At 41.8% G+C, this 26,624-nt stretch overlaps 1 protein-coding gene across 4 annotated transcripts in view; it reads right to left on the bottom strand.

Moving 5' to 3' along the window:
• syt1a (synaptotagmin Ia) overlaps nt 1–26,624 on the bottom strand; it is a 220,601-nt gene that overhangs the window by 91,126 nt on the left and 102,851 nt on the right. For 3 of the 4 annotated variants that reach the window (XM_080886388.1, XM_080886392.1, XM_080886390.1), the window contains exon 3: nt 19,895–19,975. The gene's annotated coding sequence lies outside the window, so the exon portion shown is untranslated. Of the gene's footprint in view, nt 1–19,894; nt 19,976–20,075; nt 20,138–26,624 lie in introns of those variants that run through there. The other variant, XM_080886389.1, reaches the window with a different exon arrangement.

Genomic DNA, 26,624 nt, shown 5'->3' with positions numbered 1-26,624 from the left:
CGGGGCGGGAGCCGAGCATACAAACATTCCATTATCATTTATAATGTGGGCTCTCTGCTGTGCCTATCCAAAACCTTAGAGCTCTACCATCTTCTTTCATTTTATTCTGCCAGGGAGGGGGAATCACTCCCTGTGCAATTTGGCCTAAGAGGAAGAAACCAGAGTACACGAATAAAGGGACTGGTTTGCTCCAGGCACAGCTGAAATTGGTCTATTACACCGCTCCATTTGAAATCAATGTAGGAGGGAGTGGCAGGGCCAAGCGCTCAGGGTTTTCTCTTTTGGCTTTCTTCTGTCTCTCCTCTTTGTTGTCTGACATTTTGGGCAATATAGGCTACAGGAAATACTGTGATCTCCAGGTATAAAGTAAAAGTAAAAAAGAAACGTTTCCAGCTATAAAGGTAGAGAAATCAATCACAGTCTCAGGGCCATCCCACTTCAGCTTCTTTCTACACATCTATTTGGCAAATCTCATATATGGCACCCTATTTAAACTTCTTTATCAAGCACACAGCTGCTGCACAGCTGCAAACCCCTCTGTTCTATGGTTTGATCTTGCCGCCATCAAATAGTTTTTGACTGTAAGTAGTTCTGACGGGAAAAATAACTTTAACTTCTGGATGAGCCAGCATCACATCCTTGTTATTACAGCCTCTTTAAGAACTTCAAGATTGTCCCTTTCGACCGTGTAGAACAAAATCACCAATCAGCTGTATGGCTATTCATTTCAACAAGTTAAGTGGAAACGTGAATGGTTTCTTATTAGTTCAAATTGAATATACGACACTGTAGCAGACATTACATTCAGTTCCTACCTAACCATGATTATAGAGATGGATCACCTCCTATGCTGAGCTAAAATACAATTTGTTATCACCTCATAAACACTGCAGCTGGTGTAGAAGAGCACTGATCTAGCACTTTTTTAAAACTTCTTTCCACTCGCTGAACCTCAACAGAGAGACTGTCATAATAGCAAATCAGAGACGTCAATCGACCTCTATCTAAGTGAACAAAATGGCACATAAGTGGACCGATTCATGTCCGCTGTTTTCCATCAGTGATGTGTGAGTGGATAGGGTGAAGCAGGATTAGTTGCAGAATGGTTTTATACAAATAAATGCAGACTTTAAAGCATTATCTATGCACAAAAGACTTTTAACTGATGAGACATAAGCAAGGCTCGGCACAAGCTATCTCCGTTAATGCTGAGGACCATATAATCAGGCAGCATTGTCGCTGGAGTGGGACCCTCTCCTGCATGATCATTAGGCAAATAGAGATGCAGGGTTGGAGAGCAGGCAGGTTTACTTCTCTTCATTGTACAGATTTAGAAGAAAAATGGCATGCTATATTATCTTTGCTGCTGTGTAATCATCTTTGAAACGCTCTCCCTTGAATTATTGAAATATATGTGGATGACAGTTCATGCTGCAGTAGGAGAAAAGTTGTATTAACCAAAAACCACAACAGGAAGGGCGAGACTAATAAATACTTTCCAGTTTCAAACTGCTTAAAGACAGTAACCTTGAGCAGAAAGAACAGTGCAGGATTGAGGTCAAAGCCCTAACTTTGAGAAGTTGTCTACTAAAATTATAGGGGCCATTCTCTATAATGACTGCTCCGAGGTAAACAGAATTAATCAAGATTACTGGACAGGATAGCTTGAAGGTGGCTCGCTGTAGGGAGACAGAAAGGCTGAGACTCAGCATTAGTCGTGAGCTTAGATAAATAGGTGATTTATAGGAGCCATTAATAGTGAGGGGCAGCCCACACATCTCATTACACAAGTTAGATTGTTTATAGCTGGTAAAGAAGCTGTGCCTTCACTGCTATGAAAGAAGATATTCAATCATAAGGTACACTTGATATAAAAAGGTCAAACTGACGCAAAACGCTTAAAATAATTCAAAGAGAAAATGAGGAAATCTTGCAAGTTTGGTGGGATTTCATCATCTTATGACTTGGCTTAAGGCGAACAGTCTCAAAATACCCACCCCCATGTTTGATCATGTTTATTGTATTCAGCCATCTGCAGCTGATAACCCTTGACTGAACAAGCTGTTAGTTATCCCACGAGGGAGTGTGGAGAAATAGCCACACTTGTTTAGAAATGACTTTCCTGTAAGAAGCCAGTACTGCAGGCGATCTACAAAACTGCACGGGATAAGAGGGTGAAAGTCAAAAACCTGCTCAGATTCCAGACATGATGTCTTTATTTCTTTTAATTAGATGTAGAAACAGCTTATGCGGTGACAAGGATCCCAAGGCACTATTTCTCGCATTCACTTTGTTTTCCTGGCGGTGACATTTAAGGCACAGAAAAACAACGGTAAACTTACAATCTGAGCTAAATCTTACCTGCCTGACTCTATCCTGTGGAGAAAATATACAGTGCGAGCGCTAAGCTAAGTCATCGATTAAAAAAAGAAAGAAAAAAGAGAGAGAACACCCAAGAGGGAAACGGCACTACCACGTTTGTCGCTGCCGCCGCCGTTCAGCACCAGCCCGACGCATTCCTGTGACATTTAGGGGAATTAGGTGGTGTTAGGAAAAATGACAACCGCTTTGTCTCCGTTAAAGAGCTTAGTCGAGACAGAGTTTTGTTTAGCTCTCATACGATGCTTTGAAAACACAAAGGAGGTGGCACTTGAGTGCACCACTTGTCAAGGTGAAAATTTGTTGCCATAACTCGCTGCTACAGAGTCTTTCAGTTTAGGGAAGTGACACTAGAATGAAAAGACAGACAGAGTGGCTTCATTTGTTTTTACGTGACGCTAAAATCAAACTTCAGGAAACAATAGTGAAAATGTGGATGTTTTAATGAATATCCTAAGTTAATGAAACAAACATCTGAATATTATAAGCAGGGATTCTTTTAGAAACAGTGTACATATTCAGATATCTTGGTCACTGGATTGCAAGACCTGATTTCCTGAATTTCTGTCTAATTGGACCTCGTTCAGCATCCTCCAGTCTTCCAGATGTCTCACGGCTCCTCCATAAATCTCCTTCTAAATTGTCCAGATTTTTCATGCGAATGAGGATGTGTGAGTGGGTGTTTGCCCTACTCTGACCTTCAGCTGTGGGCCAACAGTCCAGACCGATCATGCAAAGAGAAAACCAACTGCCAGCCCTGTTTGGGCTGCTGTCAGGTGTTGACAACCTGCATAAACATCGAGTGAGGAGCGTGGCTCACCTGAGGGGCAAAAGCCAGGATGAATGATCTGACGAGTCACTCAAATGAAAACAAGTTCACTTAGGCTAAATCTGCCCTATGAAGCAGGAAGTGTACGTCCACAGTGGTTCCACCAATGAGATAGAAGTGATGGGTAGTGCTGTGGGTGGGGCTAGATATTCTTATGGCTTCAAAATACACTAAACTACTCCTGTAGCTTATAAAACATTTGTGAGGTCTAGTTTTGTGTTATGCCACCTGTAATATACATTTAAAGCTATCTGGTGGGTTTCTTCCATCTGCATTAATCTTAAGGATATTTGGCAGCACATCTTGGATATTTCTCCATCCTTCCATGTGCATGCATGCAAAGCCTGAGGCAGACCATGCTACAACAAACATGACATTGATCAAATCAGACACAATATCAAGAGGAGGAACTGGGGCAGAGACAGGTTGCAAAGCAGCTTGCAGAAGTAAGAACAATCATCAGCTGATAGAGGACGATATTAAAATCAAGTCTACTGGCTTAACTTGACTTCATGGCTTCAAGGTTTTTCACAACTTTCTGTGCTTCTAACTCATTAAAACAAAGCACCAAAGGAAAATCGACATCACTGATATAACCACTGTTTATTTCACTGATCTATCATTATTGTCAGTTGTTTTCCATCGACGAGATGAGTTTCGAAGTGATCCAATCAGAAGTATTCGCCTGGTGCAGTAAGGTTAGATGTACACATTTGATCCGTCCCTGGGTAACAGTAATCTTGGACCCCTGTATTTGTGTTTGATGTCAAGGAAAATAAGATGCTTTGTAGCTATTTGCAGCTTGAACCAATAAACACAAAACAAAATGTTACAATTTATATTTAAGTCAGCTGAATTAACTTTACATTTAATCCGCCGTGATGATAAACATGATGATATTCAATCAACTAAAACTAGATTAAAAATAAAAGAATTTAGATGCTTAAACTTGAGTTGTTTTAGTCAAAGGGATATGACTGAAAGTAAATACAAATTTGCTGTAAAAATTGACCCTGGATGTAACAAGAAAGTGGAAAAAAAAGTCAAAAGATTAGGTAGCTACTTGGCTGCTTACTAATTCAAAAGGGGTGCTCAAAGCAGGCACTTGGCTGAGATGCACTTCCTGACACAACCCCAAAATGATTTGTGTCTCCTCCCACAATGGAGGCAGGGATCTTTTGCTTGTTAAAAAAATGTCTAAACAATTACACTATGGAGCCACTTCTGTCAAATAAGGTAACACAAATTAGTTTTTATACACGCGGTCCAGTGGTGCAAATGTGCACAGTCAACCCACTACAAAAAGCCCATCCTGTGTGCTTAATCCACCTATTTTATTTGAATATGCTTGTTTATCACCTTGGGACTCCTCATATTAGGTGGTGCCTCAACGTTTCTTAAAGTAGTTAACATTCAGTCTATAATATGTGTACTTTCCATAGAAAAACTTCCCTTTGTAACACTGTGAAAACTTTGACCTTCCTTCCATCCATTTTGATGTAAATCAATTGTATCCCCTGTAAAGAGAAAGCCTATTTGAGATGATTGACACAAATATGATTGGTCTATTACCCCATCAGTCATGCTATTAAGGTCTGCCATTATGAATCAGGCTTGATAGTTTGTGATTGGACACAAATGCATGTTGGGCTCATTAGATTTTACTGTCCCCAGCAGATCTGCACAGATCCAAATCAATGAACTCTGCTCTCTAAAAAGTCTACGACTGATGTGACCTTTGGGGGTCAGTGTGATCCCAACTTCCCCTTAAATCGCTCGCAATCGATTATTAACAGAGAAAGGCGAGTTTACCTGTTATTAAACAGTTTGGATCCTTACACACTTTCACTGCTTACTCACACAGCTGCAAGCATGAATTATTTAACAAGGCAAGCTATAGTGACCTGTAGATAATGTAGAGAGCTTCAGGGCTTTATGTACATTACCAAAGACAATGAATCCTGGGCATCCTAGTCTATCGTGTAATTATGCATGCAGATGCTGATTTTCCTCAAGGGGGAACATTGTGTGCCTGGCCTCTCTCTCCTGCCCCCTTAGAGATATGACAACACAAGAGGAAAAGCCCACACACACCTACAGCGACGCACAGTACACCAGAGAAGGACTGTTGCCCTCCAGGCATCTCTCAGTCAGTACACAGAAAAACTTCATTACGGTGAAACAAATGTACCCTCAGCAGCAAATCTCTTCTCTTTCACAAAGGTCTGGGCCGGATTGAATTATACAAAAAACGGACAATGCTGCTTAGTCCACCAGTGGTTCTGGATGAGACCCTTGATGTGTGTTGAAAGCCCAGACAAGCTCTAAAACTCATTTGGTCTGTAAAATGTGCTTTTGATGGTTTCCCTGAGAAACAGTGCACGGCTCGCAGAGCGGGTGTGTATTTTCTCAGAAGCGTTTTGCCATGCCTGACATGATCCTATTTTGAATGGTCCGCTGTGGTAATAAGGTCATTTGTCTTGTGCAAAGGACAGAGGATCTATAGTTGTCATACCCTGAGCTGGAGATAAATGTGAAAGGGCTAATTCTGTGCCTGTGAAAAGAATTCATGCAGTAAGCCCTTTGTTCTCTCACTAACAGCGCGAGATGAAAAAAAGAAGAAACAACTCAGTGACTGGAAATAAGAAAGGATGCAATTAAAACCACACTGGATGTCTTTCATTCACTTACTTATTAATCACGTTAATAACAATACAAATCTTTTTCGATTTTCCTATTCTAAATTATAATCAAATATAAAGTCCACGTTCTTTTGTGTATTGTGTCATCATGCCCTCTTCACATTGTCTGTTTTGTATTTGCTGTCATGATGCCATTATGATGCTGGTTTTTCTTCGTCTCCTTCTTAAAAAATGAGGCACATTTTAGGGTAGTTTCAAAACGAACCTATTGGTCATCACTAAGGGCGTATACACACTCACACTAGGCAATCCATAGAGTGCATTTGACTCCTAAAGGCCAGCTCAACTGCTTCCCCAATTTGCGCACAAAATCCACAAGATAATTAATGTCACTGTGCTCTGCAAGAGAGCTTTTCAAAAGCTAGAGAGAGACAGCCAAGCATGAGCGAGGAAGTTAGATGGTGAGATAAAGTGACCCATGCCTAGGCCCAGATTGTTAAGTACAGTGTGAACGCAGGCCAGTAGAAGACTGGGAAGGGGAGGGAAGCAAAGTACGCTCTAAAGAACCATTACCTGATTTACAAGCTCTTTTCAGTATGACTGGATTTTATCAAAGATATCTAACTTCAGAAAGGTTAACACCTACAAAAACTACAAAATGTATAAACCCACTATGCACTTTGCTAGGTTTAAGTAAAATAAAAGTAGAACATACAATAAATCAGGGTGTGCTTTACAGTGTGGCTCCTTCATTACTGACAGTTTGCTAATATGAGAGCATCCAGGCAGCAGATCCACCTTTTGCTCTTAATGTGTTGCATTTTAACTACTATTTATTGACTATAAACACTGATTCTTCCATGAAAATCTATTCTGTATAAACTGCTAAAAAAGTTTATAAAATAATAAATAAGAAAAACGATTCCCTGCCATATGTGAACAAGGTTTGCTGTGATCGTGCAGGAAGTGTTAGTGTGTGCGTCTCCTCTCACTAGCAGGAATGTCCCACACAAAAAAAGAATCGTGCTGTGCAAGACACCAAGCTTTATGTTAAAATGGTGCGTGTTGCACCTCCGGGTGTACTCGTCCTGCTTCATCTTGTTTTAGTGATGGGATATGTGGTCGAGTACATGCTGTCCACACAAAGCACGCGACAAATGTGCTTCATCTCCTTCCACATCCTCCACTTTGAAAAGTGAAAGGCAGACGAGTCGATAACACTGTCCTTTTTACAAGTGCACGAGTTAGAAACAAAATGGGTAGTTCAGGCACTGCTTCTAATGGCTTTATGATCTACTCCGCTGCTGTAGTTATGAATAGATCCATCTGACCCTGCAGGCTGGCTCAGGTACAGAGCGTTTCTTCACGCCGCGTGTTTATGTCCAAACAGTCGAATTCCTCGGCGCGGTTTTCGTGTAATAATTTGCTTGGAATGAGTGTTTTCACAGCTATAGTGGGAATCCGATTATCATACAGGGATCACGGTCGTCATGGAAACCAAGGATGGTGCACGGTGTTAAGCCGTCCCTTACACATCCGAGAACACTGGGAATTAGTGTGAAAATTCAGCTCCCTTAAAATAAAAGATGTGACAAATTCTGTCTTTCATAATAATAAGCGCATTCTCCGGCAGCTTAGCATTTTATTTGTGTTTATAGGCTCCATGTGTGGTAGGAGCACAATGTGCACTGTCTGGAGGCATTCCTCTGCCACCGTACGTCGCCACGATTTATGCATTCAATTAAACAAAGCATGAAATGTCAGAGCAGCATGTGTAAACTTTAAATTGGCTTCAAATGTGTTGCGGATAAAGTGCTGATACAGGTTATATGCTCTTAATTTTCAGGTAACCACCTGACAGACTTGACAGTGCAATTAAAACCATTTGAAATGAGACGCTGAGACATTGAAACTTGCTGACCTGGTGCTTGATTTTGAACAAACTCAAGCTTTTTCTATCAAAATAAGGCCTGTCTAAGGCCTTGTTTTCACTCACGCCCTGTTATTTCCCTCAATCAGACTCTCTTAAGCCACATAAGAGTTTCAACAGTTGTGTCAGTTGTTCCAGAAACCTGGAGAAACAATAGCTACTAAAAAAAATAATCTTTATCTGCTTTTTGTTCTCCTGGTCATCTGCCTCCATCACCCCCATACTTAGCATCCTACATTGCCACGCCAATCCTCTGGATTCATTCATACAGTTACTTCGTTGAAATTGCCAGAAACCCAAACAAAACAAGCAATAAGAGGCTCTAATGTAAGTGTCCTGTTAATCTTCTTTCATTACACCCTTGAATCTTTTCTGTGGTCTCCCTTGTTTCCTCCTCCCTAGAAGCTCCAAATTCAGCATCCTCTGTCCAGTATATCCACTCTTCCATGCCCCAAACCATCTCAGCCTTCCCTCTCTTGCCTATCTTTGTCTCCAATTTTTGGGGGAGCCCCAGAGAAGTAGTGGTTATGTATTGAACCTCCCAGGAGAGAGAGAGAGAGCAAAGATGAAGCAAGGCAGTGACCTAAAGATAAGCAAACATATAAAATAAATTTGTCTCACTACTCAGATGACCTTGGAGTTTTTGTGTGCTATTAATTGTAACCCATAAAGGCCGGAGCCTGACATATTTAGTCCAAATGTCAGTTTTTAAAAACTTTTCAAACATCAAAAGCTCTGAGAGACTCAAAATTGAATCAGCAGCAAAAGCAGAAAGAAGCATTCTGCCATAATTCAATCAGTGGACATTGGTTAAGTAGATAAGGCCTGGAAAGTCTGACATTTTCATTATGCCGGATGAGGCAGATGAAGGCTGAAATCTTTTTCTTTTTTTGTTTTTTGTGAGGGACATCATAAAGAGGGAGGGAGGAGGAGGAGGGGGAGCGCAGGTGGATGGAGAGGCATCCAAAAAGATGGAGACAATGCTGTGAGGAGGAGATAAATGAAGCTGGAGTGGCTTGGCCACGTCAGGAGAGGACAGCCATCTGTGAGCTCATGCTGCAAAAAAAGCTTATCTTATTACCACCTCTCCTGAACAGTGAAAACTTCTCCCCCCCACCACCACCTCTCTCTGTCTCTGTCTCTCTCTTTGTCTTCCACTTTTCATGTCCTTGCCTTCTGCATTTCTGTGACAAAACAGTGTAATAATAATCCAGTGTGGCTTGAGACTTAATTAGATCCTGTCATAGCTTTAATTTACACTAGTTCATAAATGCAGATGGCAGTCCTGTTCATTACCCTCTCAAGACATTCCTGGTTCATAAATTGAAATTAACAGCCTTTGCCTGGAAATGATCTAGTTTGGATTTCCACACTGTGCCATCAGAGGTTTTAATTATGACTTTGGTTAAAAAAAAATCAATTATGCATGCAGCCACCCATCAGCAGTAAGGCAGAAAAATCACAACATGATGAGCGACTGAGAATGTCCGGGTCATCGTTACAGTGCGGCGCTGAGTGGTGTCGTGTGGCGCACGACCGCAACCCTGAACTCTCAACCCCGCCGACCGCCCCCGCATCTCTGCTTTGGGGTCACAAACAGTTCCCGACACACTCTCGGGTAAACACAACAACAAGCCACAATACACCCGCAACACACAACAAAAGACATGACTCCGAGCGCTGTCACCACTAATCACGCCGAGACAAAAGAGGATGCAGCTCAGATGCTGTGCGAGGGGTGTAATAATGTGTAGACAGACATGATAGGATATTTTCTGGGTGCTCGGGGACAAGAAGACAGCGCCGTTAAAAGGGATCAATGCGGGGATCAATAAAGTGGTGCGTACTGAGCATTAAAAGCAAAGAGGAGCTAGACAGTTTAAAAGCCAGATGACCTAACAAGGAAGGTCCTTGACCAGAAGAAGTGACGGGCCTCTCTTACATTCACAGAGCTGCTATCCTCTGCAGTGTTTCACTTCGGTGCTGAGCAGTTTACTTCCATTTCTGAGCAACGTTTCATGGGAGGACAGATGAAGGAAAGCTGAAATGTGTGGATATACATATATATGCATATGAATTCGCCAGGACCACTCACAGCACTGCAAGGCTAGATTCCCTCCTTAGTGCCAGTCAAGCTTACTAGAGCGTGATGGGGGCTGGATTGATTGACGGACTAAAGGGGAAAAGGCAAAGAGAGCGTGCAGGAGAAAACCCGAGGTCAGACACTGTCACAGATCTGACTGGTGCATCCAAGAAAAAAGTGCCTGGAGGGCGTAATTCAGCTCACTAAAAGCTCTTAAAACTTCATCTCCAGCGTTTTCCAGCCCCAGTCCAGTCAGGGCAAACGTATTAAGAATAACGGGACTGACATTGCATTTGGTCTCCAATGACAAAGCCATTGTAAACATTGACCTCCACTTTTTCTTAAGTTGCCAGTGTCTCTGTTGTATTACTTTTTGACTGTATCACATTTTCAAAATAATTTTAAAGAATTAAAATTTATTTAAATTCTTTAAATAAATTTAAAGAATTTAAATAAATTGTAGCAATGTAGCTACAATTTAGCAATTTCCATTTAGTGGACTGACACCTTTGGACAGTAAACACAATCACAATTTGTGTTACTGTGACAGAAGAAAATTAATATTTAAACCTGTTACATACCGGTTACGCTATTAATACCTGGCAGAAATACCTTGGATTCCACTAAATAAACCACTAGTTTACCACTCTATGTTCGATAATGAAGGAGAAACAGTTTTCGGACAAAAACATACAGAGAAACTGTACAATATAAACATATGTGCATTTGATTCACGCATATAAAAAACTTCAGGTTTAAACTTGTGGCCCTGACATGTATGTCTGTAGAATTATATACATATATTTGAGCCTGTACTGACATTGATGTTGGTGTTTTAGAGCTAACTGTCCTTTTCCCCCCGAAAAGGTTTAAACAAGACCAAATATCAAGGGTAAAAGAAGCCATTTCTGCCACATGACCACAAACCAGAAACTTCAACCTTGCTGGGAGGATTTTTAGTGTGTGAATAATTTTTTTCTTTAATACAAATGCAAATATTTTATAAGTAATGCATGAGTTAACATCTCCATTTTTAGGATCTATACCCCACTACTCCTGCTGCACATTAGCCAGCAGAATTATGTTGAAAGCACAGATAAACATCACTGGTACATGCTGCTCACTGCCCCATGTCAGCCTCTGACTGATATTACAGATATTCAATACATGTAAGTAAACTGAAATGGAAACGGTGCACCACTGCATCGAATTATAAAAAGAAAGAAATAAACATATTTTTTTAGCACTAAATGAAATCCCAGTGATTTTAAATAACATGACTGAATGGTCAAGATCCATGTCTCCAAATATATACAATAACCCACATAAAGCTGAATAGAAATGCTTTAAATAGCATGCTGTGGGATGATGCAACAAAATGCAAAATACCTGAAAATGCAAAACACAGTTTGCGGCGACAGACAGTTACCAAATTATTAATATGCTTTACCCAAGTAAAACACGCTATCTTAGCCCCTGCACTCACTCCCTAAAGACATCTTGGTCCTGAGGGTGAACTCTGACTATGCCGTGACTATTGATGGGACAGTAAATTAGCGAGGAGTATTGACTGAATGTCACACTAAGGCCACCATAATCCAACAGCTCATTCTCTGCATGAACTACGCTCTCACTGTGCATTCTGGGTAATTTTTTTTCTCCTCTTGGGGGTTGATCATATCAAGAGCCAGAGTGGTTATTTATACTGACAGTTATGACACAGAGAGAGATGGAGAGGGATGTCTGCGTTTGTTGGAGAGAGAAAGGCTCGGGTTACACAATCATTAGGATACTTTTTAAATGTGTGTTTCAGTGATGATAAAAAATATATATATAATCTGTTTGACTGCTATTCGGTCCCAGGTGGTTTCAGGTAACAGACTTTAGTGTGGAGCGGTGGATTTTGTTGATCTGGCTTAAGATGTTTGCAAGCACATGTTCCTCCCAAAAATTCAGTCATGACTGTTGGCAGCAGGTGAAAGTGATGACAGATGAATAATGCATAGGCTCATTGCACTGTAGTTAATGACCGCGATCACACATTGCCATGTCACCTCTACCTTCTCAACTCATCTGAGAGCAGGTGATATGTGTGAAAGTATTCTTGTCTAAGTTAAACATTTCACTTGTGTTTCTCTGATCCCAGAAATTCGTAATGATGTGAACTGCGTGTGTGTGTGATGGTGGAGGGTGCGGTAGCTCTTCAGAGGAAGTGCAAAGCCACTGATTGCATTTAGCTGCCTTTTCTGCCACTCCTCATCAAACAAATGCAAGAAAATGTGAATTTATACTCGCACAGTGAGCCACTTCTGTACTTCTCCCTGCCACAGAAAAGGAGAGGAGGAAAAAAAACCTCTGAAAGCTTTGAAATGCATCTGCAAGCTGCTTTTATCCCTCCCTCGGCCTCGCAATCATGACCGCATGAGTCAAAATTGTGCGCATGAATACAGTGTTCATTTGCGGCGGTGTGTATTCATGCCAGTGCGCTGCAACTGCAAGCACTGCAAGACACATCTGTAATGGGATCTGTTTCCTCCATAGTGGGCCTCCTCGATGGGCCAGCTGATAGTACATTTCCAGGCGGCTATCTAAGATCAATGATGACCCTCCATTTACCACAGCCTGCTCTCCTTCAGCCCCGATGCATTAAAGGACAGAGTCGGGAGGAAATGCCAGATGTGCAGATAACCCCCTCCTGGCTTTTCTCTTTCTGTGACAGCCTTTTAACATGATAGATCCACTAATTTCTGAAAAACAGGATTGACTGGAAGGTCAAAGAGAGAAGGTGACACTGCTGACGGATGGATGGATGGATGGATGGATGGATGGATGGATACTACATACATACAGGCTCGGTTTTGTCATTCTATTTTCACTGGCTTGCAGGTTAAGACTTGGATCAAAACTAATCAACATAAGCAAACTCTTCTTCCCTTTCTTCATATTCACCAGGAAGGAAGCTCATTTTTACAGACATGATAGGGAAGTCACGGTCTGCAGTGCACGGTGTAATACTTCTTATAGAGTAACAAAGCAATATACAGCCAATATGCAGCGAAATCTAAATTAAAAATGATGCAAAAACTGAAAATAAAGAAATACAAAAAAGTAGAAATAAAATAAATACAGAAATAAGAGCTATTAAGTTAAAAGCAGTGCAAGAATAAACATGAACACAATGCATAAAAGTAGATGCAATACAAATATGTCACAGAATCAACTGCATGCAGAATTTAATATAACTTAATATTAAACTGTGCCGTTTTTATACAAAAATCATTTCTTAATCACATTACAGAGTCAGACATGCTATATGTTGCTTTACTGACTAAAATACATATATGTTAAATACATAGACTATCGGGATACGCTGATGCAGCGACTAACATCACCTTTTTTGACTGATATCAGTCGATGTTAGCTACTGTGCTTGATAATCCTTTCAAAGTAAGGCTGATGAGGAGCTGAAAGACTTTAAAGCTCTTCAGTTATTTATGTACAGTGTTGGGGAGTAACGGAATACATGTACTGGCGTTAAGTATTTAGCATACAAAATATAAGTAACCGTATTCCGTTACAGTTACTGTTTAGAAAGGTGATAATTAGAATACAGTTACTTTGTTGAAATTGCCAGAAACCCAAACAAAACATGCAATAAGACGCTCTAATGTAAGTGTCCTGTTAATGTTGGTGGCTTCAGTTACACAATGGACCGGAAGCCAGCACAACAGAGCCAGCACTGCACAGGCAGGAATGCATTTCTTACTTAGAAATTCCGACACCACTTCATTTGCGCAAAATCTGACCTTCAATCCAAATGTTTGCCAGCGACCAAGCTGCTCTCAGTGTCAAAAGACTCAACCTCCAACCTAAAGAAACATCTGGAAGTAAATTCCTTTTTAAAAGCTAACGTTAGCCTACCGCAACTACCTTGTTTTAGTTGTGGTAGCTACCAGGGTTATGTGCCACTTCATTATCTTCGATGTAGTATAGCTGTGTGATTTATTACTATTACCGAAGGTTATAGTTCATAGACAGCAGACTGTTAGACTTGATGGATAGAATTAACAACCTGCTAACTGCAAATAATCATGTGCAGTTCTGAACGTAGTCTATGAACTAACCTCAGCTAATGCCAGCTAACAATGTTAGCTCGGTGGCGAGTAGCCTTAAGTAATAGTAATCAATCACACAGCAACAGTACATTCATGTAGTTGTAAAAAGCACGACAATATATTAAGTAAATCAAAGTATTCAGAATATGTTACTCACATTGAATAACTTAATGGAATACATTTTAAAAGTAACCTTCCCAACACTGTTTATTTATAACAGTTGTCTTCGTTTCCTTGCCATGAAAGGAGGTTAACTAAACACAAAAAAAACAACACAGACAGAAAAAAAAAAGATCTGTATCAGCACTGCCTTTCGGTCAAATTAATATTTCATGCATCAGTATCAGCGGCGGCCCAAAATTTCACAAATGTGCAAAAGACCGCAGGATTTACAAAGACTTTCTATGTACATGTTCATCCTTTGGGCTTGGGCTGTTTATTTATAATTCAAAATAATCTATAAATCCTTCACATCTGACCACAGATGTAAGATTTACTCAGTCTATGCCCTATTTCTAATCCATTAATTCAGGCTTTTAAAAGTTTCCATCACTGATTCGAGTTCATATAAAACCACATGTTACATGTAAAAACTTTCCGTTTTCTTCTATTTACTAAAAGTAACAGTGAAAATACAGACATGTAATTTTTCTGTGTGAGCGATGGTCATAGAACTCATGGCTGTACACGCTCGCACAACGTTGCTCAAAAAGCTTCCCGACTATGACACAAAGATAGTGATGATTAACACAGCGAAGAAAAAAAATGTTTTCCCTCATTTCACATTCTGTCAAACACAAAACAAGCTCATGCTTAGTGCTTTAACTACTGAAAACCAGTGGATTGTTGCTATGCAACACTTAAATATGTTCGAGGTGCTACTCTCCCTTTACCTTTCACTAACCTGTACTCTGAGCGCTGAAAAAAAGAAAAAGAAAACTGCACTTTCTTTGTGCTGTCAGGCTTGGCCCTTTCCTCTCTGTAAATGCAGGTCTGTGGCAAATATGGAGCCTTCTGCGGAGTCAGAGATCTAGTGATAAAAAGCGGCTCCTTTTTTCCACTCAGCTCGTAGCAGACAGCATGCTGATTTACATAGTGCAGTGACAAGGACGACAGCTGCTGCCGTGTTCCGAGATGGAAAATATATCTCCGCTCCTTTCACATCACAACCCTTCCTCTTTCCCTTTCTTCACTTTAACCCCAGTTCACATCAGCTCTGTATTTATATCGCCCACTTCCTGTCATTGGTGTTTCTGTTGCTCGACACCACTGTTTCCAGGTTAACGGTGAGATTAACGGGAGAGCAGCATAATGACCCAAGCGCAGAAGAGAGGGGGGGGGGCGAAAACAAATGTAAGATGCATTAAATACAGCATGAAAAGGAGGAACTGGGTTCCCAAGTGGCTTGCAGGATGTAGCAAATATGCATCAGCTTAAACTGAATGCCCCGTTTGTCACTTTGCTAATAGAGGGTTTAGAGGTGTATCAAGTGAAATGACACTATGCTTGATTTTCAAGTCACGATTTTGGCAGTTGATTATGAAAACAAGATAAAAAGATTTTTGCTCCACATTTGGCTTCATTTGGATGATTAGTTTAAAATGCCTGGGTTTATTATTAGCTTTCCCAATTAGTGAACATGACAATGATGGTTCAGAAGACAGGGTGGGAGTGGAGTGGCCGGTGCTTTGCTGTCCACTGGTGATAAAAACACCCTTAGGTCAAAGACTGGGAGGCTTTTATTGTTTCTCTCAGGGGGAGTGTTGGTGATGGGTGCTGGCTATCGTCTGTTCTTGGAGGACATGCAGCAGTGCACATAATCAATGTCATGCTGAGCCAGTGTACATGTATCGGTGTGGGCGTGAGCACATGTGGGAGCAAAATGCACGCCCTCTGATAGGCTAAGTCCACCGGCCTCTGTGGATCAGACGATTGAGTGCACTAAGATCCCATCTAACAGAAATAACTCATTTTCATGTCTGATTTCACACCCTCTCGCTGTGTTCACTGTTATCACACAGAAGATGTAAAACACGTTTAATTAATTCACGAAACTGTGTGATTTGCATTTTGCAGCGGCAGAATATGCAGCGCTGGTTATATTCAAAATATTATTATCAATTAATGTAATTAATTTTAGATTACACAATAAATCTAACTCGAGAAGCTGTGTTTTTAAAGTGCTTTGCATGCAGGTGTGTAAAACCATGCATTAAAAATCAATAAAACGGATCGATGAAACCCTGACTGACTCATATATCACTTTTATTACAGCCGAAGCAGATTAATCAAATCACAGTGTTTTATAAAGTGAAATGAAGCATTTTGCAGTGGGAGAGGGTATTTTTCCTGTGTATTTTACACTAGGTGTTAGCCAGGAAGATCATTGTAATCATTTAAAGGAGATCCAGCAGAGAAATTAGCAACATAATCCAGCTGATTCAAATGTAGCTTTCTGTCAAATTTAGCACAATATACACTTTTTCCCCACTTTAACATAAATTTCTACTTTAAGACAACTTCTTTCTCTTTAAAAGAGTGATCTGGGAGTGCAAGGATATAAAATATCAATGGTTAATATTTAATGAATCTGTAAATATTTGTTAAAAATAGCGAATGTGATAATAAATAACGTGTTTAATATTGTATAACTGCCATGCTTTCATGAGGATAAACAGCCCACCACCTGCAGCTCCTCAAAGCCAGTGTAGCAACTTCTGGATTTGCACTGGATTTGAACCCTACTCTTCTAGGTGAAAACCCTGGAAGAGTTAAAGTTAAAAGGTGTGTCTAGAACCTGACCAATCAGTAGTCTGCCATTTACACTACAAGATCCTGAAGACGTTGAAGCTATAGGAAAAAGCAAAGTATCCTCGACTCCAAGCAAACAGCGACTTGATACTTCTGTGATTTATAGTCAGTGTGGCAAAGAATCCAACACCCCATTTGTAAGCTTTGCCAGTGTTGCAGGACTTGTAATCGTTCAGCCAAACTACCTGGTTAAGTGCTACGTACTGATGTTGATGGACTTCAGCGACAGTCGGTACTAGTTCGTTAACACAAATTAAGTCTAGTAAATACTCAAACACTGTTGTGTCTGCGCCTCGCCGACTGTTCCCCTGCAACCAAAACACTGAATCTGTCATTCCTCGCACTATATTATCTAATCACCACATGAATAATCTTTACAAACAAGGCAACGTCCTGCATAATTTCCCTGCTCTCACATTGTCAGCTTGCAGCACATCCCGTTTTTGGCCATCACTCCGAAAGCTCCATTTTTCTCTGACTATGGGATCTGTCCACAGGAGGTGGTGCTGAAATTTCACCCTGCGCACAGGACCACTGTCCATGGTTCTGAATCAGCACTGCACGGCCTGAGCGCAGAGGCACAGGCTCCCACAGAGAGAAAAAAAATAAGAATTTTGCTGGCTGGATGAACGGATGGAGCAGCTTGGACTTTGTCTCAGCTGGGACTGTCTGTAAGTGGCAAACAAGCCAGAGTCTCAGCAGGCAGGGAGCTCCACGCCCTGTTTGCTTCAGAGCTGTCACATGTGACAGCGTCATCTACAAAGAGATGGGGAGCTGGAGGTCTGAATACATCCCTTAGATAGACAGAAAGAACGATTGTGGCTAGAGCTAGGTCGGACATTGCCTGCCTCAGTAGAATATCCTAAAAAAAAAACCCAGCTGAATGTGTGACACAAAAGAAAGACAGCAGTTGCACTTTTTCGATGATCAAAAGCCTTTTCTGTTTTGTTTGGGGTTTTTTACATCCTGCCTGTGTTTTAAAATTCAGGCCGACACATTGAGGATGCAATTCCAGTGGGACGTTGTGTGAAAAGAACGGCTGATCCCTGGTCATGAGAGGCCAACCCCACTCCATCCTGTCTTTCCCTGGAGTAGAAAAGCCAGCCAATCAGAGAGGACGAGGCAATGAGTCACGGAGAGAGCAGACCGCATCCAGTGGACCGAAAGGAGCTGTCTGGCGCTCTGGGCAGCAAAAGCGGTAACGTCCATGGATGGAGCGCTCAGGTCTCCAACACACACAAACGTACAGGAGATACATGTGATTTACAGATAGATTGGGATTTTTTTCTCTAAGTTTCAATTAATTTAATGTAAAAAGTAAAAAATTTCCCTCTTCCTTACCATAGTTTATGACTCTTGCTCTCTCTTTTATGAGATTTATGAGAGAGTTTATTACTCTCAGATATTACCAGCCCTCAATAACTCACAAAGCGCCCACTGTAACGTTGCAAGGTTGTGTGAAGGTCAGCATATTGCTTACTTCCACAACTCAGGCCGAGATGTGTTAAAGCTTTGCAATACTATAGCACGGTACCTGACATTCAAGGCTAAACGGCTGTTTAAATAAACAAAAACACAGTGAATAGGCCATGTGAACGAGTGCCTGAGACGCTCATTAACTATTGATGCGAAGGGAGCTCTCGCAGTCAGATACGTAGCACACAGCACAGACACCTACGTGCAACACACACAGTTGTGAAATCACATGACAATGCCAGCGGGTGTAATATTTTCCCAAAAAAATGATTAAATTATTCTCAAAGTGAATTAATCTTATTAAATAGCTTCCATAAATTACTCATGATCTTACACATAAATCAAATGATAACAATGGAATGAATATGAGAGATGAGCAGGTTTTTCATGTCCTCTACTGGACGTACAAATCCATTTTCCAATGAGCCACAAAGGCGCTGCGGATGTGAAAAGAATTTATTGGACCTTGTAGGAGAATAAAGGATTTGGAAGGTGATGGGAAAATTTAGTAAAACCCAAATGTATTGGTTTTGAGCCTGAAAAGACTGGAGCTTTGTGCTGCCTTGTTCTAGCGCAAGACTGACAGACGGGCACTGTTTGAACCCCCACAATCTGCCAACTTTCACCTCTTTCATGTCTACTGTACCTCAGCTCGCGTGGATGGATGGGTGGAGGGAAGAATTCGAAGGAAGAGAGATCGACTAGTTCATTTCACTGGAATCTGGGATAATGAGGCCAGAGAGAGCGCGAGAGAGAGAGGAAGAGATAAGGCACGACAAAGGGGAAATGACAAACGGTGGGGTAGGCAGCACGTTGATTCGATTACAGCACAACTTCTCATTAAACGACATAGAAAGCCAGCCCTGGGTCAGGAAGCCACAATACTAAATACATAGTGGATACACCTGCTAAGAGCAGCATGTTTGTTCTCTTGGCTGTAGGGCAGTAATGGTTTCCTCTGACTGTACCGCTGCCACCCTGAGACAGCCGTTGATCTGGAGCTCGGGCTAACCCTGTGTGGGAGTCTGCTTACTCCCCCTCACCCCACCCCACTCCACCCCACCCCACCACCGTCACAACTTAAAAATGTTGAAGCACACCGAACAAACATTTTGAGCAGTACCACAAGAAAAACTGATTCCACGTGTAGAAAGTATTTACCGACCCACTATTAGAACCACAAGCACTTTCTCCAATATTAGTCTAATCTTGGAAATATGTTTTGTTTTTTTTTGTTTCCCTTTTTAGTAAATCCTGTCAATGTAAATCTGACGTCCTGTCATCCATCTGTCACCCTGGATAAGCCCTTGTCAAAAAGAAACGGCACCTCCTACCCTTCCTCCTCCTCTTCTCTTCCTCTATACGACCTGACTCTTCCAATCACTATTACAGTACGGAGTCCTCAGAGCCATGTTTGCTGACACGCTCAAGCTCACACACACGCACACATCACAGGCAGCGTGTTCTCTGGATTTCAAGCGGGCATGCGGTATTTTTTAAAGCAGCACAGCAAAGCGGAGCTCCCGTGCCTTTTTGACTGTAAAAACATGCCGTCTCCATCTCCACGCTGCGATTCTCCACTGTTACCTTTTTGTGAGGGGAGAAAACAAAATAAAAGACATCTCTTACCTGGCAGCACGCTGTCTACCCTGGGTCCTCTTCACAATCCCAGGAAGGGGTTCAAGTTTGCAGCGCGAGCTCGATGTGACACTTTGAAAAGAAGGGGGAAAAAAAGGAAAACCAAAATAAGTGGCTAAAAAGCAATGTCCCCCTTTATTCTTTCACACACGACGGCTCAAGAAGCACTCACGATCATACACTTGAACACCCAGTTGACAGCTCCGGCAGGCGAGCAGCTCACTGTTCCTTCCCTCCCTCTCCCTCCCTTTCTCTTTCTCTGTTCTCTGTCCCTGACACTAGCCTCCTCTCTTCCCGCCCACCTACTCCAGCCCCCTCCCCCAGCTTCTCTCTTTTTCCATCGGTCTCCTCACTTGCTCTTCCTCTGTCAGACAAAATGCACACATCCCCTTATTCTCTCAGCTCACTATTTTTTTTTTTTACATTTCCCCTCACCCGCTCACACGCTCTGCTCCGTGAAAACAAATATCAGTCGGAGGTACTATTAGATGTGCATTTCCACATGCCATCTACAAACTTATTCTTGTTTGATGAACCATTTCAAAAGATATTTTCTCTCGGAATAAGACAAAGCCAGTCATGAAAGGCTAATAACATCAGATGGTGGGATTAATGAATAATGCTAATGAGGCGTTCATACTGTATACGATTTAGAGTCCCCACTGAGAGCCATCCCTTAATTCCCCCCCTCTCAACACTCGTTCCCCATCTTGCTGTCTCACTCCATCTATCCCTTTCTCTCTTCAGGTCTCACTAGTGTATCCGATGCTGCTCACGTCCCATTCTGCAGACAGCTAGTCAAGGGCATTCCCAGAGTAAGTGTATGCAAATGCTCTGCCTCGAGGAGCTGCCTCGTGTCCCTTCGACACTCAGCCGGACCAGATGTGGCACATGGCTCTTCCAAGGAGAGGGCAGCAGATGCAAAGGCAAAGGAGAGCCAGCAACAGCAATCTTCTCAGCAGTCGTGACCTCGCTTCAGTGGACACATTGAGGCCGACGGCACCTGAACTGATACTCTGAAATATACGAGAACCTAGGCTGACTTCCAGCTTTAGTTTGAGGGCAAAATAAGATAGAAAAGAGCCCTACACTGACTGAAATATCTGATAATATTTCTGATTAATATAATATATGATACTAAAATGTTACGTGTTAAATGCTTTATCCATTTCCACTTTTATGGTCATTAATAATTCATTGTTTACTAAGTAGCTTGTCAAAATTACACATGTACAAGCTATGCTACATTCACTGCCCTGCCTCTTTGTCAAAGGTGTCAGTATTATGGTGGATAATGTTAGTTGAAGTGATCCTGGGACATGTTATATCAGACAAACTGTGCCAGTACATTTTATTGAATTGAGAAATGCGTGCCCCTGAAAAATCCTAAATCCTTACTCAGTATTTGGCAGTATGTTCTGGGGTGCCCCATTCTTCCATGTACATATTAACAGTAGAAAACTGACTGACTTACCCCATACACAAAACAGAGCAAGAACTGAAAAGAGTGGGGTGTAAACCAGCTAGCATGGCAGGCAATTTGACTACCCTTAATTTTAGTTATAACATATTTTTTCAGTCATGATACTTGGCCACATCCAGTGATTTGGGCTGTTATGGCATGATGTCTACAGTTTTGTCATCTTTTTCTTTTGCTTCTACACAAAAGTGGCCCATAAATGGAGCAGCCATCTCAAGTCTGTGATCCCTCTATTTCATCATATGCCATACATCCTGTCACACCAGCCCTCTGCATGTCCTCCTTCACTACATTCATTAACCTTCTCTTTGGCTCTTTTCCTTCTGCCCAGCAGCATTAAACATCTTTAGCCCAGTATATCCCTCCCTTCTCTCTTACTGTCTTCCTCCTCTCCTCTTCCTGTGTCTTCAGACTAGCACACTTTCCACCAGCACCCTCTGACCAATCTGATATGGAAATCTTACTAATGACCTCCATGCTTTTGCTGGGTTTCCTTCCTGATGCAACCCTCCCCCTGGTGCTTTGGACTGGAACTAAGAGTACACTGGCTTGTGACACTGCATTACTGTACAAGTAACATTACAACCCAGACATAAAAACCTCCTTTTCATGTGTTCACATGTGGAATCAGTGACTAAGAGTTCCACGCCTCCCTGTTATGTTCATCTGCACTTCCATCGATAATCAGCCAGGCGCTCCTCTTCTTAACGGGTCATGTGTCATCCAATCATCCTCACTCAATGAAATCCTTGAATCCCTTTAGTGTTTCCTTGTTTTGTCTACAGATTAATAATAACACACGTGAACAGTATCCATTTTCTTCTCTGCAACAGATCTGCTACATGAGCTGGGAGAGCAAAGGAAGTCTGCAGCAAACTGTAACTCTGTGAGATACAGTATGTTTCTGCAGGCTTGAACAGATGTTACATGTGTGTGCAAGTGTGTCTGTGTGTGTCTGCATATGTCTATGGAGAGACCCAGTGTGTGAATAAAGTGCACAGGCTGATAAAGCACAATGAGACACATGGCACTGCTGACAGCAGCCCACACACACACACACACACACACACACACACACACACACACACACACACACACACACACACGCATGAGAGCTAACAGACATATAGGAGGGACAGAGGCAAAGCAAACAGGGAGTATGTGTTAATGATTACCAGCTAGCACCCTGCCTGGACTCAGGCACAGCTTCTCTGTACATAAGCTTTGGTTCACTGGTTCTGTGCGTTCTGTGTGCGTTTCTTGTATTGTGTAGCTGTGGGGGGATCGATTACTGGGTAAGGTGATGTGGCCATCGCAGATTTGCAGCTCAGCAGTCTTATGGTTCGACCCTAATGAGAAGAAAGGGAAGTACATTCATGCTGAGCTGTGCAGGCCATCCTCTATGGAGAATATCTGTTGTGTAGCTCAACCTAGTGTCCTAAACACACAGGCCAGCACTTCAGAGGCCACTCACTATCGCAGCTAGGGGCTGGAAATTGTAAACCTGAAACACGTCTATGCTTATCTCCTTGCGAACGTAAACTGGCTGGAAGTAAGATAATAGTTTTGGCCAAATAATTTCCCTGAGACAGAGAATAAACATTTGGGTAAGTTTATATAATGTGTATGCAGTATAATGAGTTGTTTTAAGATTAAAAATGCCCTAAACGGGAAAAATGCAGGCAGCTGTCAAATCACTGCAGCTTAACTGAGAGTCCGGGTCCAGATTAAGGCCCTCTGTTAATGTCACTGAGCCCCAAAGGTACAGCAAGAACCACCCAGACACTGAAAGACCAAAAAAAACTTTGATTTGTAATGTCTGCACATCATATTCTGCAGGAAAGGAAAAATATTTCCTCTACTGAATTTTACTGAAACTTTACAAGTAATGGGGGAGGCTTCTATTCAAAATCCACTAAGTTCCCTCCTTATTTAGTTTTGCTGGCACTGGTCTTGCATGTACAGCTGTGAGCTGGGAGAGCTGGTTGATTGGGTTTAACAGCGTCAGACGCCAACCTTGAGCCTGTTTTTTTCAGAATATGAGGTTGGCAAGGTGGAGTAACTAACAATTTTGTGATTCAGGAGACCGTGATTCATGTCCAATTTGGATTTCAGTTTTTTTACATTTTGTTTTGCTGCATTTTCACTTCAGCCTTCACTTGCCAGGTATATTTAAGAATCAAAAACAGGCTTTGGTTTCTGAAAGTATTGTGGCTGGGACTAAATTATACCCCCTGAAAACAGTAACCCTGCATGCTGAAAATTTATGCTTACCCATTGGGTTTAAATGTGATGCCAAGGGGCCTTTACAAGCGTCCATATGTAAGTGCTTAGGAGCGAGAAACCTATTTCAATATTTCCATGACCCGCTGCACCGCGGCACTGACGCCAAAGGACACAATGTGTTTATCTCAGGACAAAATGGCAGTGGAGCCAAGAACTGGCTCCAAACGGCCAGTCAGAATCCAGACTCAAAACTCGTACATGTAGGTTTTCAAATCACATGCAAGCCCTACACAGTTTCTGCACCATGTTCATACACAATATTAAAAATGAAATAAAACAAAAAAGTCAGGATCAGTGCTAGCCATTCACATTGAGATTTTATAATTTAGATTTTATTTAGAGGCCACCGTGGCTCAGGGGGTTGGGAATCGCATCTGTAACCGGAAGGTCGCCGGTTCGATCCCTGGGCTCTCTGTCCTGGTGTCCTTGGGCAAGACACTTTACCCTACTTGCCTACTGGTGTTGGCCAGAGGGGCCGATGGCGCGATATGGCAGCCTCGCTTCTGTCAGTCTGCCCCAGGGCAGCTGTGGCTACAACTGTAGCTTGCCTCCACCAGTGTGTGAATGAATAGTGGTATTGTAAAGCGCTTTGGGTGCCTTGAAAAGCGCTATATAAATCCAATCCATTATTATTATAAAAAAGGTCAACTCCCTCCAAGCCCAGTCTAAAACAAACATTGTGTCCTCCGCTCTCGAAGGAAACTTTCATTACCTCTGGTTTTGCACAGGTTGATGGAAGTCACCCACTTCAACATTTCAAAAGAAACGGGCAGGGAATATGAAGAGGAAAACTAAGAGTGAAAATCTTTCAGCCCAGGAACCCGTCAGTTCAACCGAGATTGAACAAGAAAGGAAAAGCGAGGAACAGAGATCAACAGTGTGAAAGAGGAAGAAGAAGGGCGAAATGGCATTTAGAAGAAAAAGGCGGTGAAATAAAAGGAGATGGGTGAACAAAAAGGACAATTTCCTAAATGTCACGGGCATTTGAATGGTCACCTTTGGACACAGCGCTGGATGTGAAGCAGTTAGAAGTAGCTTTTGTAACTCATCTATACAAACCTTAATCACTAATAATTTGTTCTCTCTTCCACATAGCTGCCCTCAAATTTAATTGCAACGGAACAACAATGTGATGATTAAAAGTGAATACCATAAAAAATTATTCAGTAATTCTTCATGTTTCACATTTTTGATTGATATAATTAGAAAAATTGTTCTCCCACCAAACAACTGCAACTCTAGTTGTCTAGTAACTCTAGTTTTTGGGTGAATTGTGATCCCCAGGTTATTGTTTCAGTTAGCTCAGTATCTTTGGAATAAATTAAATGCATGTAGGTATATCTGTGTATTTGTGATACATGTTTGTGGATGCATAGAGGCATTGGTACATTGCCATGATAGGAATCATGCTTTTACATTTTGGATGAAAAACAAGGTGACCGCTGGACTTTCTGCTTGCCCACAGCCATGAATTCAATTTAAAAATCATCATTGTCTGCCCTTGGCAGCATATGGTGCTTCTTCCAACTCCCAATTTAAAGTTTCATCACAGGAAACTTGCATTTCTGAACTTTATGAACTGATCATTCCTCTCTGGTCTATCGGCTCCAGTTAATCCTAATTCATCCAATCACTGCACGCACTTATGTGTCTCGTCACATTCAAAAGGACTACTTTTCTTAATTGTCCATCTTACTGATTTAACAATCACCCACCTCCTCCGCCCCAAACACCAGAGGATTCAGGATACAGGCAGAGGATCCCCTAAAGAGAGCTAAACCAGCCTCAGCCACACTGCTCAAGCAATTTGTGCCAAAAAACACTCTTAACACATCAAGTCATCGCGGCTGTTTTCTTGCATCCATATTTTTTTATTCAAAGTTGAATTTTTGGTCAAATAAAGATTAGCATCAACGGATTAGCAAACTCATGCTTGTCTGGCCTTTGATGGCCCACCTGCACTGGCTCTGCACTGCTTTACTGGAACTGCATGCAAATGGTTTGGTTCATAACCATTTAGACGGGGTTTAAATTCCCCAGAAATCAGATTTCGCTTTGCCCAAGTGAGTGAAATTTGATAAGAACAAAAGGCAGATGTCATCAAGAATCCAAAAAAAAGAATCAACAAATGATTTTCTTCTTGAAATAATCATTGAATGTAATTTGGTACTAGCATGGATTTATTGAAGTGTAGCCTAAAAAAGATCTGTGGTAAAGGATCTGAAGGCCACTGATAACAAATTTTTTCATATCTAATCTCATTTTCATGCATACGTGGTCCATTATGCTAAGAAATGCTTAACGTTTCCCACAGTCACGATTTCTGTTCTGCACCTTCAATCACAAAAATGGCACCAGTGACTAACAATGACACCGACCTCTGCAGATATTAGACTCATTCTGAGGAACTGGCACAATCATATTTTTTTCCCCCTTTAACGCATTCAAGTTGTACTGCTTTGACCCACCCAGACTATCCAGTGCTAATTCTCTCTGCTACTGAGGCATGCATTTCCAAATGGAGTAAAGTAGCCCTAATTACAGCTGATGCGCTCATTTAATCTCTCTCTCTTTCTCTGTCTTTCTCGGATTCTCTCCCTCCGCCCATCTCTCTCCACCGCAGGCAGGAAGCTGCCACGAATCACTTACAGCTTTATCGTCGGATAAGTGGCTGTTCAAATATGAAGCTATTCAGAAAATTCCTTTCAGTACACACAGGTGCTTCCTTTCAACACCACCCGGCTTCTCTCGCTCACATGCGTGCGTCAGATACTGTACACAAACTCCCACCTACACACAGATGTACTCATGCAAACATACAGGGCACAACATTACACACAGAGCACCTGCTAGGGTCAGGAGCACATGCCAGTGTCACTGAGGCCACGCAGATGTTTGGCTGCCATTTGAAGGTACAAGAGGTCCAGAGGAAAAATGACAAACTGCTGTTATCTA

The sequence above is a fragment of the Rhamphochromis sp. 'chilingali' genome (assembly GCF_963969265.1).
Source record: "Rhamphochromis sp. 'chilingali' genome assembly, chromosome: 7".
Classification (NCBI taxonomy): domain Eukaryota; kingdom Metazoa; phylum Chordata; class Actinopteri; order Cichliformes; family Cichlidae; genus Rhamphochromis; species Rhamphochromis sp. 'chilingali'.
The sequence above is the reverse complement of the archived record's forward strand: the minus strand, read 5'-3'. Positions and strand labels throughout refer to the sequence as shown.